We start from the raw sequence: 19,365 nt of genomic DNA, 5'->3' as shown, positions 1-19,365 counted from the left end.
TGTACATTATTAAAGCAGAACTTTGACACCGACATTTCCCAACCCCTGCACTCAAGCAACCATCACACACACGCACTATACATGTACAGTTCACTTTATTCACGTTGTGTAACAGAGCTACACACCCTGCATCCTCACCCACACGAGCCTCTAATTAACAAACAGACTCACAGCTAACAACTCGTTATAACACTCAGTTTTACTCATTAAACTGCTGCTTAAATCAACCAAGCACAAGTTATTTGTGCATCATTTAAACGCTAGAGCGACTCACACAGCCGAATTCCACAGTCCAGTTTATTTACACACCGAGTTTACAGAACCGAGATGTTCTACAGGTTTTGCATTTCAGCCTTCCCCCCCCATTCTCATTGTGCAAAATAACATTTCATTCTGGAAAAAGATGGCGTTCTGTTAATTCCTGGCCATAACAGGAGTGTGCGCATGTAAATGTTTCTAGTGTCGACATGTGAACTAAAGCAGCCATGTGGCAGATTTCTGCCCCCTACAGGTTCTCAGGAGTTACTGGAACACCCTGTATACAGGGCATTCTGGAGCGCGGTCATGCAGTGCGTTTACATGCACATAGAGAAAATCGAATTTCTGCCGTTGCTCGACTGAAATCGAAGTTCTAAATGCCATGGAAACACCTTAGCTCGGCTGAAATTGAACCAAACTTGATTTCTCGTAATCGAGCTACACGACCTAGATTATGTGATTTTTGCCGAGCTACTTAGTGCATGTAAACCCTATCGAGCTACGTAGTCGAGCTACTTACTTCAGCACTGCCCCTTCCGGAAGTGACGAGTGACGAGACCACAAGCGGGAAACACAACAGCCTCGGTCGGCATGACAACAGTAGTAGCAAGCAGCAGCAGGAGGAACAAACGAAGAAGAGAAAATGGCGAGCAGAAACGTGCACTTCTGGAGCAATGAGGAGACAGAGTTCATGCTCATTCAGCTTAAGGAGTTGAATATATTAAAATTCATGGACGGGAGAAAAACGCGCAATGGAGAACACGGAACTGATAACTTTGTTTATACTCTTGAATAGCTCTTCTTCATGACGACAACCGGAAGTGTACCAACACGATGGGGCGTGTAGCGCCACCTGTGGCTCGGGTGCACAATGTACCTCACACAATAGCTCGATTTCCTTGTGTGCATGTAGGATTGGATTTCTCTGGCACCCTGCTGGGACCCTTTGCTCGATTACTGACAGCAGCTCGATTTGGATGTGCATGTAAACGCACTGAGTGAGTCATAAGGGAGAACTGATCATCACTGCGGACTGGATCGCAGAAGGTTTTCCCCTGTATACTGCTCTACATTCCATCACATCACTGTGTCCAGAGTGAAAGTGACCGCTAGAGATGGGCTACACTGGGGGGGAAATCAAAGAGCAAAGCTCTGAAGGTGAAGAGGATGAACTTCCTGTTCACAAGCAGTGGAAACGTTCGGGTTTTTTCTTTCACACTTCCACTGGGGCAGAGCTTCTTTAAACGGATTTACTGCACAAATGTGACACTTCAGACACGTAAAGAATTCACTCATTACACTGTAAACATGTAGAATAATGATCATTCATACATTACATTCACACCTCTTGGACTCTGATTGGTCAGAAGGTGTTGAGTTTTCTATAACAGCAGTGCAGATTTATATTAATGCACTCGTTCTGATATGTTATTGTTTCTATAGCAACATAATCCACAGGGACTCGTCCTGATGATACAGAGATGTGATCATTTTTTAAAGTAAGGAGAAATGTTTATATAAATGTTTCTGGAAGGAGTCTCCAGTGTCAGCACTGTGGAACAGTCAGAGGGGAAGCTGGAACTTTCAGATGTATTCAGGACAAGAGTTTACACTTCCTTATAGTTTCTCACTAGCAGGACAAATTTTTAAAAAGTCTTATTAACTTTGGGAGAGAAGAGAGAGGTTGGTGAGGGAAGGGCTGTTTATAGCTGCTAGAACACAAACGAGAACCTGTTTCACTGATGCTCTACAATATTAAATAACTAAAGGAGGGAACTAAGCTTGTAGTACTCTAGCCTAGAAGAAAAAGGGAGAGGAAAAAAACAAACAAACTCGTTCCATATGTAGAAGAACTATCGAGGAGACAACGGGGACAACCTCGAACTTCAATCATTTGGTAAGACTCCACCCAGAGAAGAAAGTGACACGCTATGTTCATTGCTCTGCTGATAATGGGCAGGGCTTGCTGAGCAATGAACTAGCTAGTGTTAACCCTCTCTCATGTTATTTGCCCTGTTGATAGTGGGCGGGGCTTGCTGACTGATAAGCTTTTTATCTGTAGCCCATCAGCTAAAATGGGGCAGTGGAGCAGGAACATTAGTCCAACACAGTAGCAGAGACGCTTTCACAGAAAGGCAGCAACAGCCACCATCACATGGTGCAGTTAGAGTCTCAGCCCATGTTTACATTAGACCGTATCAGCGGATCATCAGATTAACGTTTTTAAAACGATTAGTGTGCACACAGCAACACCAATACACGATTTGCGTGCACACAGCAACACCAATACACGGATACGCTCGGCTCCGCAGGCATCCTGCGCTCCAAATCACTCCGCCCTGAACAGCGAGTGCCCTCTGGAGGGTGCGCACTCCGGCCCTGCGCAGCTCACAGAGCGCGCGAATGAAGTGCACAAACAGTGATTCGGGACTGAGCCGCTGTGTGTGTGATCCCAGCGCATATCACTTACCACTTGCAAGTGGAAGGATGGCAAGCCTAAAGACAATCATAACTACACAATGGGCAGTATTTGCATCAGTATTTGCAGTATTTTCATACTTTTATACTCTTTAATGAAAGGTGATACAAGGCGGAAGTCCGCGCCGTTTTTCAGCAGTCGCGTCACATGACCAACGCCAGCGAATCAGGAAGGTGGATGTCACAGTGACGTTGTCCAATGACGACGCCAGCTAGAGCTCAGCACAGCGTATCCGCGTATCTCAATGTTTACACAGCACCGGAGCTGACACAATCTGGATTGAATACGTGGACCCTGGCGGATTCCCGTTTCCCGGCGTTTCCAGGCGGTTTAATGTAAACGGACAGTGCATCTGCGAAGAAAACGAGACAGATACGGTCTAATGTAAACTTGGCCTCATTCTCAGACTTTATGCATTCTTTAAATGACTTGGACTTGAGGTTTAGTGACTCGACTAAAATACTGGAGGGAGGGATATGGAACTGCACATCCTTGCTTAGTTTGATATTAAATTCTTGAAAGTCATTTGAAGTTACCACTTACACAAGATAAAAATTGCAGTGATGCACCAATTTAATAACCAATATCACCAAAAACAGCTTCAACTCCATTGTGTGTTCTACTCTAATGACAGAGGATCATTCTGAGCTCTTTATCTGAAGTTCAGATCGTTATCGTTAGGCTTGAGATCACTTTAGATGATTAGGTCACCAGTCAGCATGACAGTGAAATTTACTCCGATATCCTGTGATACGGAATGTTTTTTTCCTACAGTTTCAGTGTTCTACAGAGTGACTCCCTTTAAAACATGTCAAACATGTAAACTAACCAGTTCCTCAGTCTCAGACCTCACTCTGCAGGACTCAGTCCTGTTACTGACGCAAACAACTTCGTTACAGACTAAAGTCTCACATCGACACGAATGACAACAGGCTACATGAGATGTAGAGCAACAAGGAAACAAGAAATTATCCAAAACATGCTCCAGAGGAAACGTGCCCAAGAAGCCACAGTGATCAGACTCGGTCATCCTGGAATGTGATCAGATCAGACCACACGCCGGTTTCATCATCGCCCAACAAAGCTTCAGCCGAGACTTCTTTACTTCATTCCTCACCATTATGACACTCAAATATAAATAAACGCCCACTCCTGTGCTGGAATGCAACGTTCAGCCCTCAATAGAGAGAGAGATTATTTAACTGCTCATTACAGGGCTGGGGACTTGATCAAAACAATGGTTTAATCTCCATACACTACTGAAATGACGTAGTGTTACTGCACAGAGTGCAAAAAACAGCAAGAGATTAAGTTTAGAGCTCAAAATGGGTCATAATAAAATGCAGTGTTAATCCAGCAGACATGCTCAGGACCGAGGATTCATGAGCACAAAGGATTTAAAAAAAAACATCAGGATTACCAGAAAACAACAGCAACATGCTTAAACAATGGTTTAATCCAAATCACTGTTCTACCCTCAGAAACCTCATCAGCTTTAATCTGGAATATTTTACTAACTAAGATATTCTCATGTTCCAGCAGGAAGTTCATTATTATAGATGAGATTTCCACACTTTCTCCTTAATTTCAGGGTGAAATCATACTGGAGGAGAAAAACATTTAATCATTTCAACACCTGAAAAGCAGGAGTGTGGACTATAGCACAGAGACACCATGTTTAACATCTGTTTAAAGGAAGAAAGAAAAAAAAAACCGATCCAACTGAACAATCCAGCACTTCAGGATTTTACCTGTCAGGTGTACTGCTGCGCGTGCGCACTTCCCTGCGCGCCCGCGCATGCTGCCTCAGACACCTGAAAGCTGGAGGAGATTATCAGAAGGAAGCGGAAATCTAAACCCAGCACTTTCACTGCGCTCTTAAACAGCAGCTCTGAGCGAGGAGGAACCACAAGAGCACTGAATGAGTGGTTTGTGAAGTCAGCTATAAATTCAGGCCCCGACAGCAGGAGAGGACAGCAGGGTGAGGGGGGACGGCAGGAGAGGACAGCAGGGTGAGGGGGGACGGCAGGAGAGGACAGCAGGGTGAGGGGGGACGGCAGGAGAGGACAGCAGGGTGAGGGGGGACGGCAGGAGAGGACAGCAGGGTGAGGGGGGACGGCAGGAGAGGACAGCAGGGTGAGGGGGGACGGCAGGAGAGGACAGCAGGGTGAGGGGGGACGGCAGGAGAGGACAGCAGGGTGAGGGGGGACGGCAGGAGAGGACAGCAGGGTGAGGGGGGACGGCAGGAGAGGACAGCAGGGTGAGGGGGGACGGCAGGAGAGGACAGCAGGGTGAGGGGGGACGGCAGGAGAGGACAGCAGGGTGAGGGGGGACGGCAGGAGAGGACAGCAGGGTGAGGGGGGACGGCAGGAGAGGACAGCAGGGTGAGGGGGGACGGCAGGAGAGGACAGCAGGGTGAGGGGGGACGGCAGGAGAGGACAGCAGGGTGAGGGGGGACGGCAGGAGAGGACAGGAGGGTGAGGCAGAGCATTTTTTAAGGATTTTCCACTAGGAGACCAACTGGTCTGGGCAATACAATCACAGGCCCCAGAGTCCATGCAGCTGCACCGCTGCGGCAGATTCTGTGATGCAAAATGGTTCACCAATCAGCATACAGACAAACACACTAGTGACTACACAGCTATCAGGAGCAATTACCAAGCACAAATGTTACGTCAAAGACACTCAAAGTTACACAGTAATGACATCGGATTCTGACATCAGCCATCTCAGTAACCAAATTTTAGTTTTGTTTTTCTTCACCAACATGATCTTGTGTGTATATCTTATAACATACATCCTCGTTTTCCTTGTTAAATGTATACTTACATGGTACTTGGTTAATTAATTGCAACTGATTGAACCAAATGATAAGACATAACTTGGTTTAAAATTTGGTCTCCCAGTGAAGCTGGTTTGGCATTGACTAGGAGACCAAATCTGGCCACTGGGAGACCATTTGGTCTCCCAGTAACTATGTTAAAAAATGCTCTGGGGAGAGAGAGGGACAGCAGGAGAGGAGAGAGAGAGAGAGAGAGAGAGAGAGAGGGAGGGAGTGCACTCATCCCTGAAGCTCACTCTCAGCCCACAGACCCACTCACTAATTACACCAGCTTATACAGCAGGACACAAACACCAGCCTGCAATGCTGATCAACTCCCTGCAGAGTAGCTCTCTCTCCCTCTCTCTCTCTCTCTCTCTCTCAATAAAAACAAGAAAGCAGGGAGGAGGGAGAGTCCCAGGGCGGCTGGTGTGGGATGAGAAGCCCCTCAGCCAGCAGCTCACTGTGCACTCAGTTCCACAAAACCCTCAGTTACTCGCCACGATACACTCATCACCGCCGATACGATACTACAGTTTAAACTCTCCGATAGAAAACTATAATAAAGCCCCCTGCAGTGAACTGCGGGGTGTATATATATATATATGTGTGTGTGTGTGTGTGTGTTTCTTACCTGTGCCGCAGGTGTGAAGGAGAAACTCTGCTGCGCGAGACACACACTCCTCGTGCTTTGAGCTCTCAGGTGCTACGTCAAATCAAACCACGCCCCTTCCACCCCACCCCAGAGTGAGGTAAGCAGGTGTGTGTGTGTGTGTGTATGTTTGATTGACCTGTTTAACGACGCGACAGCAGTGTGTGAAAGTGTTTTAACACATTTTCCACATGAGTCTTTTCATATGATTCATTTTACATGTCATTCTTTAAATGTTTCATTTTCAGACATGATTCATTTATTTTCAAAAGACAATATTTTTATTCCCATTTCACTGAGGTTACTCATGTTGATGTGCACTTTCACATGTTTATCAGGCTGTAAGTTTCCATCATGTTCGCTACATTAGCCTCATCACTCCAGGAAACAGCACATCTCTGATCATCACCAACTGTAACCGGGGTAATAGAGACACCGTGGATGGTTGTTTGTTTGGAAAAAAGTATGTTTATACTTTTATACAGGTAATCACAAGTAATGACAGTTAATGACAGGTAATGAAGGAAGCCATGGCCTAATGGTTAGAGAAGCAGCTTTGGGACCAAAATCAAACCAGTTTGATTCCCTGGACCAGCAGGAATGACTGAAGTGCCCTTGAGCAAGGCACCAAACCCCCCAGGCTACTCTGGATAAGAGCATCTGTGAAATGTCATTAATGTCAGGTAAACACAGGTAATCAGGGGCGTAGCTGGGGGTGCCCATGACCCCCCCCCCCCCCCTTTGTTGGATCATACATTTTTTCAGTAGCCGCATAAGAATATTAGAAAAGCGCCCACTATAATTTTTCTAACTTTTTTTTTAACTAGATTGTCACCTCAGCCTCATTAGGGTTTCTATAACCTTGTATGGACTTCCTGTGGTGCGGGCACAAAAACCCAGTTCTGCACAAGCGCAACATGATCGCACTAGAAAGTGTGTTCAAGCTGCCGGTGTAGCTGCAGTCTTTTTAGTTGCAAATTACGAGTATTTCCTCGTGTTAATAATCCGCCGTGTCAAAACAAGCAAAACTTTCCTCCTTCTTTCGATGTGAAGAGAGATCAGCAATTTATTATATTTTTTTTTCATCAAAGTTGCATTTTGTGGCTTCGAAGCCAAGTTTTAGTGTCGCGTTTCTAGAACACGACATCAAGAAAACGTGGAAGAAACAGCAATAATGGAAGAGCCAGTTTCTAAGCTGCTTAAAACTAGCAATGGGAATTATTTTTTGTTACATATTTTTCATAGTTGTATTCTAGTACTAAGTCAATTTTTTTAATGATAAAACAGACTCAAAACAAGATGCATCATCGCCTTCGGCAGGCAAGAAACACCGGCCCAAGCGGCAGTTGCCGGTGAGTGAGCTTGGTTTGCTTATGCTATGGTCGCTGTTGTTTGGTTTGATAGAATTAGCCCAAAACATTCATATGGTCAGTAAGCGCAACCATTCTTTTTGGTCGATGTAGGCTTTCTTGATTTGTCAGATGAAAGAATCTTGGAGATTGTGAAGCACCTACCGCTCTCGGCAGTGTTCCATAGCTTGTCGAGTACCTGCAAAAGGCTGCTGCAGCTACCGTATCTTGCACGGCTGTGTTATGGAAACGTTTCACGTTATAAGATACAGGACGTCCTCCTTTCTACACCATCCATAGTTTTAAGAGCATTTTTGAGAGGCATTGTACTCATTTTCACCATCTTTATTTTAACAGCAATTTTGAACAGCATTTCACCTTTCAGTTTAGTAAATTCAATCTTCCACAAACATTGGGAAATTGCTCAAACCTTCTTATTTTAGAGTTGTCAACAAACTTTCTTATAGAAGACATTTCTTTTGTAATACATTTAGTGCATTTGAAAGAGTTGTATTTAGAGTATCACCGTAACGTAAATGATGTAATTGCCACAAACATTCTGAGCAACCGTAGTTATTTGCAAGATCTGTGTTAGGTCAGAGATTCACTGTCTCTTCCTCTTGCCCCAACCGGAGCGATTACCCTCTCGCAGATCGGTCCCCTCGTGTCACCCAGAGCTCTGGGGCGAGTCGTGAAACAAGACAGGAACCCAGAAATTAGTTTCACCGTCTTTATTCACAGCTTCGCCAAAGACAAGAGAATACAGAAGGCTTTTATACCGTGTGTGTGTGTGTGTGTGTGTGTGTGTGTGTGTGTGTGTGTGTGTGCAGACTGCATGTGTGTGTGTGTGTGTGTGTGTGTGTGTGTGTGTGTGTAACTGGGTCAGTCTGTGAGCACTTATCAGCAGTTCTGCTCAATGTTGACTGAGAAAAGAATGCATGCTGGAGAGAGAGGCTGTAGTGATCATATTGCTACAGTCACTTAACTGATATTTCAAAACCTTCTGTATGTGTGAGTGAAACCTTGGCCCTGAGTGGGGACATCAATAATAAGCAGAATGTTCTTACACATTTCATATCAGCAGAATGTTCTGACAGATATCAAAGGCCATTTCTTATGCACAGCCTATTCTTAAGATAGAACACAAAATATTTGATGCACAGCCTGTTCTTATGATATGATATGATATGATATGATATGATATGATATGATATGATATGATATGATATGATAGCACAGGGCAATGGAATGTTCCACATAAGATTAAACACAAAATATTTGCACATGTCAGTCTTGGTTAAACTGAGATCAAGAATAAATCCTTACAATTAAGAATAAATCCTTTACAATCTGGAAACACCTTAGTTTACAAATGTGCAGACAGTTTGATTCAGATCAGCTGATTGCTATTGCATTAAGCCACCCAAGTCTTTGTATTTATAAGATAGACGGCTGTGCCAATCTTGATATTGTATCAGCTTTGGCTATTTTGAACTCGCCGCAATTGTCACTGATCGAGATTTGCATGACGCCAAATTTAGATCGCCATTCTTTACAAGAATGGACTTCCTTAGAAAACATGTTTGAGGAACTAAGACTGTACTAAGCAAGTGGAATGGGCAGTAGTGCTGTCCAAACTTAACATGCATGTCAAACGTTTGCTTCTGACACAAGCCATGGTTATATGGAACACAGAGCACTAACGTCTGAGTGTATAAAGCAGCCCAACAGCCCGCTGGCAAAATATGTTCTTAAAGCAGATATGCAGAACCTTTATTTTTAAATAAATTTCTGAGTGGATAGTATCTCCATCCTTGACTCTTGTATGCTGTATAAATGGGAATAATATATATATATATATATATATATATATATATATATATATATATATATATATATATTTTTTTTTTTTTTTGAGAGTTAAAATTGACCACAAAGTTGTGATTGGCGCTGCCCCGCTGAGCCAGCCAGCCCTGAGCACGTGACGTCACAGCGGGAAGCGGTTTTAAGGCCGAGGCCTTTTACAGCTACAGACCAAAGTCATATAAATAAAAATTTATGGTGAAAGTAAGAAATAGCGTTACCGACTCGCTCAACTAAGACTGACTTGACTTCACTGATTGTGGGTTGACTCTCATTAAAACAGGATGGGTGCTATAACTTATGCAACATACATGTACATGCATGCATTTTCACTGATAAAATGTAAAAGGCTCATTAAATAATCAGATGAACTGAGACAATCACATTCTGAAGCAAATTAAATAATCTTATACCGCTAACTTAAACACACAATACCAGTTACATGGATTAATCTAAATGCAGGCAAACAACGAGTTTTTGTTGTTTTATATCCAAATGAGAGTCGGAGCTTACCCGTCTGTGTTCTCGCTTCTTGAAGGCCGAGCTTGTGGCCTATTGTTTTGAAACGATCTGACTTTCAGTTGTTCGTTCAGTTCTCTGTTTATTCGCTTCTTCCACATAAGGGCGAGATGGCAGCGATATTCAGTTTAGAAATAAGATGGCTGCTCCACTCATTCTCTACTTTGTCCATACGGAGTACTCCGCCATTACTGCTCGGCTCAGGCAATTATTAAAACCCGGGATGGAACAGGACGTCACTGGTTTTAGCAACAACCGCAGAGAGGTCACTGCCCGAGCGATATGTCCCATCCTGTTCCATCCTGGGTTTTAGCAACAACCCTCGGCTCACTCCGGGAGGACTGGTGCAACTGAACTTTCCTTTTTTAAAAAATAAAAATAAAATATATACTTTCCTTTTCTTGTTTTCCTTTAATTGTTGGTACTGCACCCTCTTTCAATCCGGGCTTATAGCCGATGCTCCTCAACAGATCAGAGGTCTCGTACGAGTCTTCAGTAAAATGTGCAGAGCAGAGGAGAGACCACTTCATAGGCGCCCAATGTGCCCGTGAACTTCTTGCAAAACGTGTCCAAATCTTTGCAGTTTGAACATTCTTGGGCCGTGAATGCAACGTAAATCCACCTTCTGTCGTGTTGCTGCACCGGCCAGCAACACATCTACGTGGCATGGCGATAAATTAGCTCAAAATAGAGGATCGGAGTTGCAGTCAGCTCTGTGTTTTAGTATAGCGGAAATGGCGATGAGACCGATAGACTTCCTGCTGTGACGTCACAGATGTCAAGGTCATTCACTCAGACCGCTACCTATATAAATCACTTTAATCATAAACATTACTATATTAGATTTATTGTTAACGCTTAAAACTATTCCTGTGCCATTCTTGAGGTCTCAAGGCATTTATAAACAAAAAGTGAGGCCATGGCTCTGCGTATATGCTTTAACGTGCCAGCTAGGAGCCTTATTTCCTTGAGGATTTTCCCAAAAAACACCATCTATAATTTCGCCAAATGTGGTTGATGTGGAGCTTCTTCGTTGGTGTAATAAATGGTCAGAAGTTGACAAATCAGCCCTTCCAACCAGCCCCTCAACCACTCTTAGAGAATGTGATCCAGTTTTCTACCCCAACATAAACATTCCCCTTCGCATCCTTTGCACTCTGCTGGTTACTTCGGCAGAGTGTAAAAGGTTCTTCAGTACATTAAAATGCCTGAAGACATACCTGCGACGCACCATGACCACAGAGCGGCAGTCGGGACTGGCGATGATGAACATACACTATGACAGAGCGATCAACATTGACAAGATCGTTGACATCTTTGCCATTCGTCATCCATGATGCCTTTTACTTAGAAACATTTTGGCCGATGAGTATGGAATCAATTTTGTGCCAAAATGTTCATACAATACTTTTGAAATATCAAACAAAAACGACAAATCAAAATACAAAAAAAAAGTCAATTTTTTTAGACTGGCAAACAAATTATTCGTGTAATTGTGCAAAATATCAGTCTATTACTCTTCAGAAACCTTTTATTTTTGTTCCGCGTCTTTCTCAGTTTTGTTTGACGTAATTTATTTTGGTTGCGATTCCAGCTTTCTCGTTTGCGCTCCCTGACTTTTTGCTTGCAGTTTTGGCACAAACTTCCCGTGTGGGTGGGCTGTCCAGGAATGCATTCCCATTGGCTAACTTGTGTTTGACTGACAGCTACGCTCAGCCATTCCCTACTCAGATTCTGGCGGACTGTTTGACGAGTGACCGATCCATTGACGGTAAACAAGGATCGAGTGGACTTCAGTGGCGACTGTGATACTGAATTAATTCAACAAAGTGTAAGTGCGGGACAAATGTGTTGTATGTGTTGCAGTAGTGCACATTATGCAGGTGTTTCGTGGCAAGTCAAATGTTAGCCTTAGTTCCACTACCCAATATAGTAGCTGTCTTGCTAACGTTAAACACACCTACATAATGTGTACTACTGCAACACATACAACACATTTGTCCCGTACTTACACTTTGTTGTAAAGTCAACGCGGTGTCTAAATTTGATGCATACCCAATGCCTCGTATTGACAAGTTTCTCAATCGACTAGGCACAGCTCATTTTTATTCGACACTGGATTTGAGGTAAAGGCTGCACTGTGTGGGGGGCCACTGTTACACTCCCCTGACTTTTCTCTCCCCTTTGTTTTGCAGACGGATGCGTCGGACACAGGGCTGGGGGCTGTTCTGTCCCAGGAGGGGGAGGACCATCCAGTGCTGTACATCAGCTGGAAGCTGTTGGTGCATGAGGGCAGGTATACCACAATAGAAAAGGAATGCCTCGCCATCAAGTGGGCAGTCCTCGCGCTCCGCTACTACCTGCTGGGGCGCCCTTTCACCCTCTGTTCGGACCATGCGCCCCTGCAGTGGCTCCATCGCATGAAGAATAACAACGCGTGGATCACCTGTTGGTATCTGGCACTCTAGCCATTTAAGTTCAAGGTGGTCCACAGGCTGGGGGCACAGATGGTTGTGGTGGATTTCCTCTCCCATTGGGGGGAGGGGGAGTTAGCTGCAGGCCAGACAGCTCCCTGGCCTGAGTTGGGCGGTGGGGGTATGTGGCAGCGAGGGCATGGTCAAGCATCAGTCTGTGAATGGAGGGCGGAGTCAGGGAAGGTAAGTGGCAGAATCATTGCACCTGACATGAATTAACCTGTGTTTGTGTGTCTCCCCCAGTGACTGCACCCTATCAAAGGAGAGAGAGCAGAGAAAGGGGGCTGTCCCCAACCTGGACACTTGTGTGTGTGCGTGTCTGACTGGGAGAGTGTGAAAGGGAAAGCTGAAAAGCTAGAATAAAAAGTTTTTGTAACACTCAGTTCTGGCCTGCTGTGCTTCTGTGCTCCACCCACCTTCAACAATTCTTACAGTCAGGTAACCACAGCTGGATAAAGGGTTGCATGTTGCCATGGTAACACACTGACTGACTGACAGCCCATAGTAAATGTAGTAACAGTTTCAAGCAAAATTGTAACGTTACAGTACGGTATGTAATGAACACAGATGAGCAGAGCGACACCACTGATCTCTATGTAAAATATCTGGAGAGCTCATTGGCCAATACGTGCTCTACAGATGAGTGAAGAGTACAAGCAGCCATTTGACCACACCCATCACGTGGATTTGGTTTATGTGTTAAAGCATCATATTCAAATCAAATTTGACCCAAAAAAAGTATCTCCTGACTTTTTTTCCCCTTTCATTCCCTCCTCTTATTTTCTCCACTTTACCCCCCCATTCCTTACAGATCTTTATAACGCTCCCCTTCACTGTTAATGTTTTTTTCCTTTTCCAGTTCAGTCTCTGATCATTTTTTTAAATGGCTCTTTCATGACTATGATTATTTTTACGGAGATTATTTCAGTTTTTCTGTTAGACAGTGTGTCTCTCTTTTGTATATTTCTTCTTCCTTTCTGTTTAGGACAGTTGTTGAAACAGGATGATTTTCTCATGTTCTTTTCCATTTTTGCTTCATTCTCTCAGTCGTGTCTTAACAGTGTTTATTGGTCACATAATTCACATCCCACATGAATCGATCCTGATCGAGTTCAATAACTTAGAGATTATTCCTCAGAGCCCACACTAATATTTTTATACAATTGAATTGTTATATTTCATTACGTTACATTACAAGCATTTATCAGATGCTCTTATCCAGAGCAACGTACATCACACCCAGAGCAGACTGGGGAGCAGTTAGGGGTTAGGGGCCTTGCTCAAGGGCACTTCAGCCATTCCTGCTGGTCCAGGGAATCGAACCAGCAACCTTAACTTTCATTGTTATGCTGATGACATTCATATCTACATCACTATCACCCCTTCCATAGCCTCTGTCCAGCTGCTAAGGACTTGCATCACTGACCTTAAACAATGGCTGCATAAGAACTGCCTTAAACTTAATGCTAGCAAAACGGAGGTTCTATTAGTAGGTACCAAAAGACAGGTTCTGAACTTCTCCAGTTTCACTATTGATGTTGATGGTGTGTCTATTAGTCCTTCCCAAGTTATAAAAAACCTTGGAGTTATCTTTGACTCCACCCTTACGTTTGAACCCCATCTTAAACTAATTACTAAGAATGCTTTCTTTCACCTCCGCAATATTGCACGTCTCCGCCCTCTTCTCTTGGAAATTGATGCCAAAATGTTGGTCAATGCGTTTTATCTTTTCTCGTCTTGACTAATGCAGTTCTCTCTTTTATGGTTTCTCTGCCACATTGCTCAATCGCCTGCAGTCCATCCAAAACTCAGCAGCTCGAGTCCTCACACTCCCCAAGCGCACTGCTCACATCACTCCTGTTTTACAGCAACTGCACTGGTTGCCAGTGATCGCTCGGATTAAATACAAAATCTTGCTTTTAAACTATAAAGCTCTTCATGGTCTCGCCCCTTCCTATCTCTGTGAGCTAATTCATTTGTCCTGTCCCTCCCGCTCCCTCAGATCTTCTGTCTGTGGACTTCTGACTGTTCCACGGTTTAAACTGGATCTGTGGGTGGCAGATCATTCAGTGCTGCTGCTCCTAAACTTTGGAACTCGTTACCACAATCGCTTCGTGACTGTTCCACTCTCTCTTCCTTCAACGCTAACCTGAAAACTTTCCTCTTTACCTCACACTATTCTTCCTAGTTTTTTATTGGTGGTAACTCTTTTGTAAAGCGTCCTTGGGTTTGTGAAAGGCGCTATATAAATTGAACTTATTATTATTATTATTATTATTATTATTATCTCATCTCATTATCTGTAGCCGCTTTATCCTGTTCTACAGGGTCGCAGGCGAGCTGGATCCTATCCCAGCTGACTACGGGTGAAAGGCGGGGTTCACCCTGGACAAGTCGCCAGGTCATCACAGGGCTGACACATAGACACAGACAACCATTCACACTCACATTCACACCTACGCTCAATTTAGAGTCACCAGTTAACCTAACCTGCATGTCTTTGGACTGTGGGGGAAACCGGAGCACCCGGAGGAAACCCACGCGGACACGGGGAGAACATGCAAACTCCGCACAGAAAGGCCCTCGCCGGCCACGGGGCTCGAACCCGGACCTTCTTGCTGTGAGGCGACAGCGCTAACCACTACACCACCGTGCCGCCCATTATTATTATTTTGGTCCCAAAGCTGCTTCTCTAACCTTCTTCTGAAGCTGCTTATATTGATCTTATTTTTGTTTGACATATAACCCCGATTCCAAAAAAGTTGGAACAAAGTACAAATTGTAAATAAAAACGGAATGCAATGATGTGGAAGTTTCAAAATTCCACATTTTATTCAGAATAGAACATAGATGACATATCAAATGTTTAAACTGAGAAAATGTATCATTTAAAGAGAAAAATTAGGTGATTTTAAATTTCATGACAACAACACATCTCAAAAAAGTTGGGACAAGGCCATGTTTCCCACTGTGAGACATCCCCTTTTCTCTTTACAACAGTCTGTAAACGTCTGGGGACTGAGGAGACAAGTTGCTCAAGTTTAGGGATAGGAATGTTAACCCATTCTTGTCTAATGTAGGATTCTAGTTGCTCAACTGTCTTAGGTCTTTTTTGTCGTATCTTCCGTTTTATGATGCGCCAAATGTTTTCTATGGGTGAAAGATCTGGACTGCAGGCTGGCCAGTTCAGTACCCGGACCCTTCTTCTACGCAGCCATGATGCTGTAATTGATGCAGTATGTGGTTTGGCATTGTCATGCTGGAAAATGCAAGGTCTTCCCTGAAAGAGACGTCATCTGGGCGGGAGCATATGTTGCTCTAGAACCTGGATATACCTTTCAGCATTGATGGTGTTTTTCCAGATGTGTAAGCTGCCCATGCCACACGCACTAATGCAACCCCATACCATCAGAGATGCAGGCTTCTGAACTGAGCGCCGATAACAACTTGGGTCGTCCTTCTCCTCTTTAGTCCGAATGACACGGCGTCCCTGATTTCCATAAAGAACTTCAAATTTTGATTCATCTGACCACAGAACAGTTTTCCACTTTGCCACAGTCCATTTTAAATGAGCCTTGGCCCAGAGAAGACGTCTGCGCTTCTGGATCATGTTTAGATACGGCTTCTTCTTTGAACTATAGAGTTTTAGCTGGCAACGGCAGATGGCACGGTGAATTGTGTTCACAGATAATGTTCTCTGGAAATATTCCTGAGCCCATTTTGTGATTTCCAATACAGAAGCATGCCTGTATGTGATGCAGTGCCGTCTAAGGGCCCGAAGATCACGGGCACCCAGTATGGTTTTCCGGCCTTGACCCTTACGCACAGAGATTCTTCCAGATTCTCTGAATCTTTTGATGATATTATGCACTGTAGATGATGATATGTTCAAACTCTTTGCAATTTTACACTGTTGAACTCCTTTCTGATATTGCTCCACTATTTGTCAGCGCAGAATTAGGGGGATTGGTGATCCTCTTCCCATCTTTACTTCTGAGAGCCGCTGCCACTCCAAGATGCTCTTTTTATACCCAGTCATGTTAATGACCTATTGCCAATTGACCTAATGAGTTGCAATTTGGTCCTCCAGCTGTTCCTTTTTTGTACCTTTAACTTTTCCAGCCTCTTATTGCCCCTGTCCCAACTTTGAGATGTGTTGCTGTCATGAAATTTCAAATGAGCCAATATTTGGCATGAAATTTCAAAATGTCTCACTTTCGACATTTGATATGTTGTCTATGTTCTATTGTGAATACAATATCAGTTTTTGAGATTTGTAAATTATTGCATTCCGTTTTTATTTACAATTTGTACTTTGTCCCAACTTTTTTGGAATCGGGGTTGTAGGTATAAATAGATATTGCCTGATGTTATTTAGGTTTTCTAGAAATTTATGTCAAAATATTAATCTCATCTCATCTCATTATCTGTAGCCACTTTATCCTGTTCTACAGGGTCGCAGGTGAGCTGGATCCTATCCCAGCTGACTACGGGCGAAAGGCGGGGTTCACCCTGGACAAGTCGTCAGGTCATCACAGGGCCAAAATATTAATGTTTTGGAAATATTAATTTGTATGGAAATATTTTCTAATAAATGGAGTATTAGTATTGTTTTGTTATTATGCAGTAAATTGTAATTAATTTAGGACTTGTTTAATTTTATTATTATTATTAGATGATTGTACATAATTTGTAACTATAGCAACGGATTGGTATCAGTCTGTTTGTAAATAGTTAATCTGTAATATCTCCATGTAACTCTCTGTTCCATCTGTTATTCACACATATATATATATATATATATATATATATATATATATATATATATGTGGCAGCGGGGGCGTGGTCAAGCGCCGGTCTGTGACAGGAGGGCGGAGTCAGGGAAGGTAAGTGGCAGAATCACGACACCTGAGAACAATTAACCTGTGTTTGTGTGTGTCTTCCCAGTGACTGCGCCCTATTTAAGGAGGGAGAGTGAGAGCAGAGGAGCTGATCTCCGGACTAGACGCTGGCTGTGTGTGTGTGTCTAGGCAATATAACATTGTTCACTGAAAAGTGTGGCAATAAAGCCGTTTTGCAAACCTGATCTCTGTCCTGCCGTCCTCAGTGCTCCACCCACATGTAGGGAGTCTTACAGTGGTGCCGAAACCCGGGACGTGGAGCACCAAATCAGCAGCCCCATGGAATCCTCCCCGTTCGCCGATCTGGTCCACGCCCTCACCACGGCTCAGCAAAGCCAGCACCAGGCACTCGTCACGCTCCGAAAGGAGCAGGAGCAGCGCTTCGAAGCCCTGGTGCTGGCCCAGCAGGAAGACCGCGAGGCGTTCCGGCATCTCCTCGCGTCGGCGGGGTCCACCAGCGCTCCGGCCGCGGGCCCGTCTCCCCTCATCGTCACCAAGATGGGCCCGCAGGACGACCCCGAGGCGTTCATCACGTTGTTCGAACAGGTCGCCGAAGCCTCGGGGTGGCCGATGGAGCAGCGCGCGGCGCGCCTCCTCCCCCTGCTCACGGGAGAGGCACAGCTGGCCGCGCTACAGCTCCCCGCCGACCACCGGCTGGCCTACGCGGACCTCCGCCGGGCCGTCCTCCAGCGCGTGGGGCGCACCCCAGAGCAACAGCGCCAGCGCTTCCGCGCGCTGCGACTGGAGGAAGTTGGCCGGCCGTTCGCGTTCGGCCAGCAGCTCCGGGACGCCTGCTGGCGGTGGCTGAGGGCCAACCATCGCGACGCCGAGGGAATCGTCGACCAGGTGGTACTGGAACAGTTCGTCGCCCGCTTACCAGACGGAACCGCGGAGTGGGTCCAGTGCCACCGCCCGGCGTCACTGGATCAGGCAGTCGAGCTGGCGGAGGATCATCTGGCGGCTGTCCCGGCGGCAGGACAGCAGATGGCATCGTCTCTTCTCTCCTCTTCTCTCTCTCTCTCTCTCCCCCTCCTCCTGTGTCCCGTCCTCGCCCCATTCCCCCACCGCGGAGGCGGGGGCCGGCTCCACCCCAGCTGGCCCGCCGCACCCGCGGTGCCCTCCCGTTTCTCCCTTCTGTGTCTGTCTCTCCCCCACCTCAGATGAGTGAGCCCCAGATCACCGGTGCAGAGGGAAAGCCCGGGCCGGTTTGCTGGCGCTGCGGGGAGCCGGGCCACCTTCATCAGCAGTGCACAGCAATGGAAGTGGGCGCGGTGGTTCGGATCCCCGACGCGCCAGAGGCCGCCCTCGATCGGGCCGGAGCGTATCGCATACCGGTGAGTATCCAAGGGGCTACCTATCAGGTGTTGGTGGATTCTGGTTGTAATCAGACCTCAATTCGCCAAAGCCTGGTTCAAAACGAGGCATTGGGGGGAGCACAAGGGGTGAAGGTGTTGTGTGCACGGGGATGTTCACAGCTACCCTTTGGTGTCGGTCCACATTATTTTCAGAGGGGAAAAATTTATAGTGAAGGCGGCGGTTAATCCTCGCCTTACCCACTCGTTAATTTTGGGGACTGATTGGCCGGGATTTCGGGGTTTAATGACACGCCTAGTAGAGAGTGGGTCCTGCCATTTGACAGGGGGAGGTCCCGGTGTCGCTTTGGCGGGAGCAGCTGTCACAGAGCCGTCTACGTCATCTCCGCGTCAGAGTGAGGAGCCGCCGGCTCCTCCTCTCTCTATTGGGGAATCCCTCGCGGATTTCCCATTAGAGCAGTCGCGAGACGAGACTCTGCGGCATGCGTTTGACCAAGTGAGAGTAATCGATGGTCAAACGCTCCCGCCGAACGCCACCCCGTCCTTCCCCTACTTCGCGATTATGAAGGATAGATTATACCGAGTGACGCAGGACACTCAAACTAAAGAGCGAGTCACGCAGCTTTTAATTCCGAAAAGCCGCCGGGAATTGGTATTCCAGGCGGCTCACTTTAATCCCATGGCTGGACACTTGGGGCAGGATAAAACACTAGCCCAAATAATGGCCCGATTCTAT

Source organism: Neoarius graeffei, chromosome 16, assembly GCF_027579695.1.
Source record: "Neoarius graeffei isolate fNeoGra1 chromosome 16, fNeoGra1.pri, whole genome shotgun sequence".
Taxonomy (NCBI): Eukaryota; Metazoa; Chordata; class Actinopteri; order Siluriformes; family Ariidae; genus Neoarius; species Neoarius graeffei.
This window is presented reverse-complemented; position numbering follows the sequence as displayed.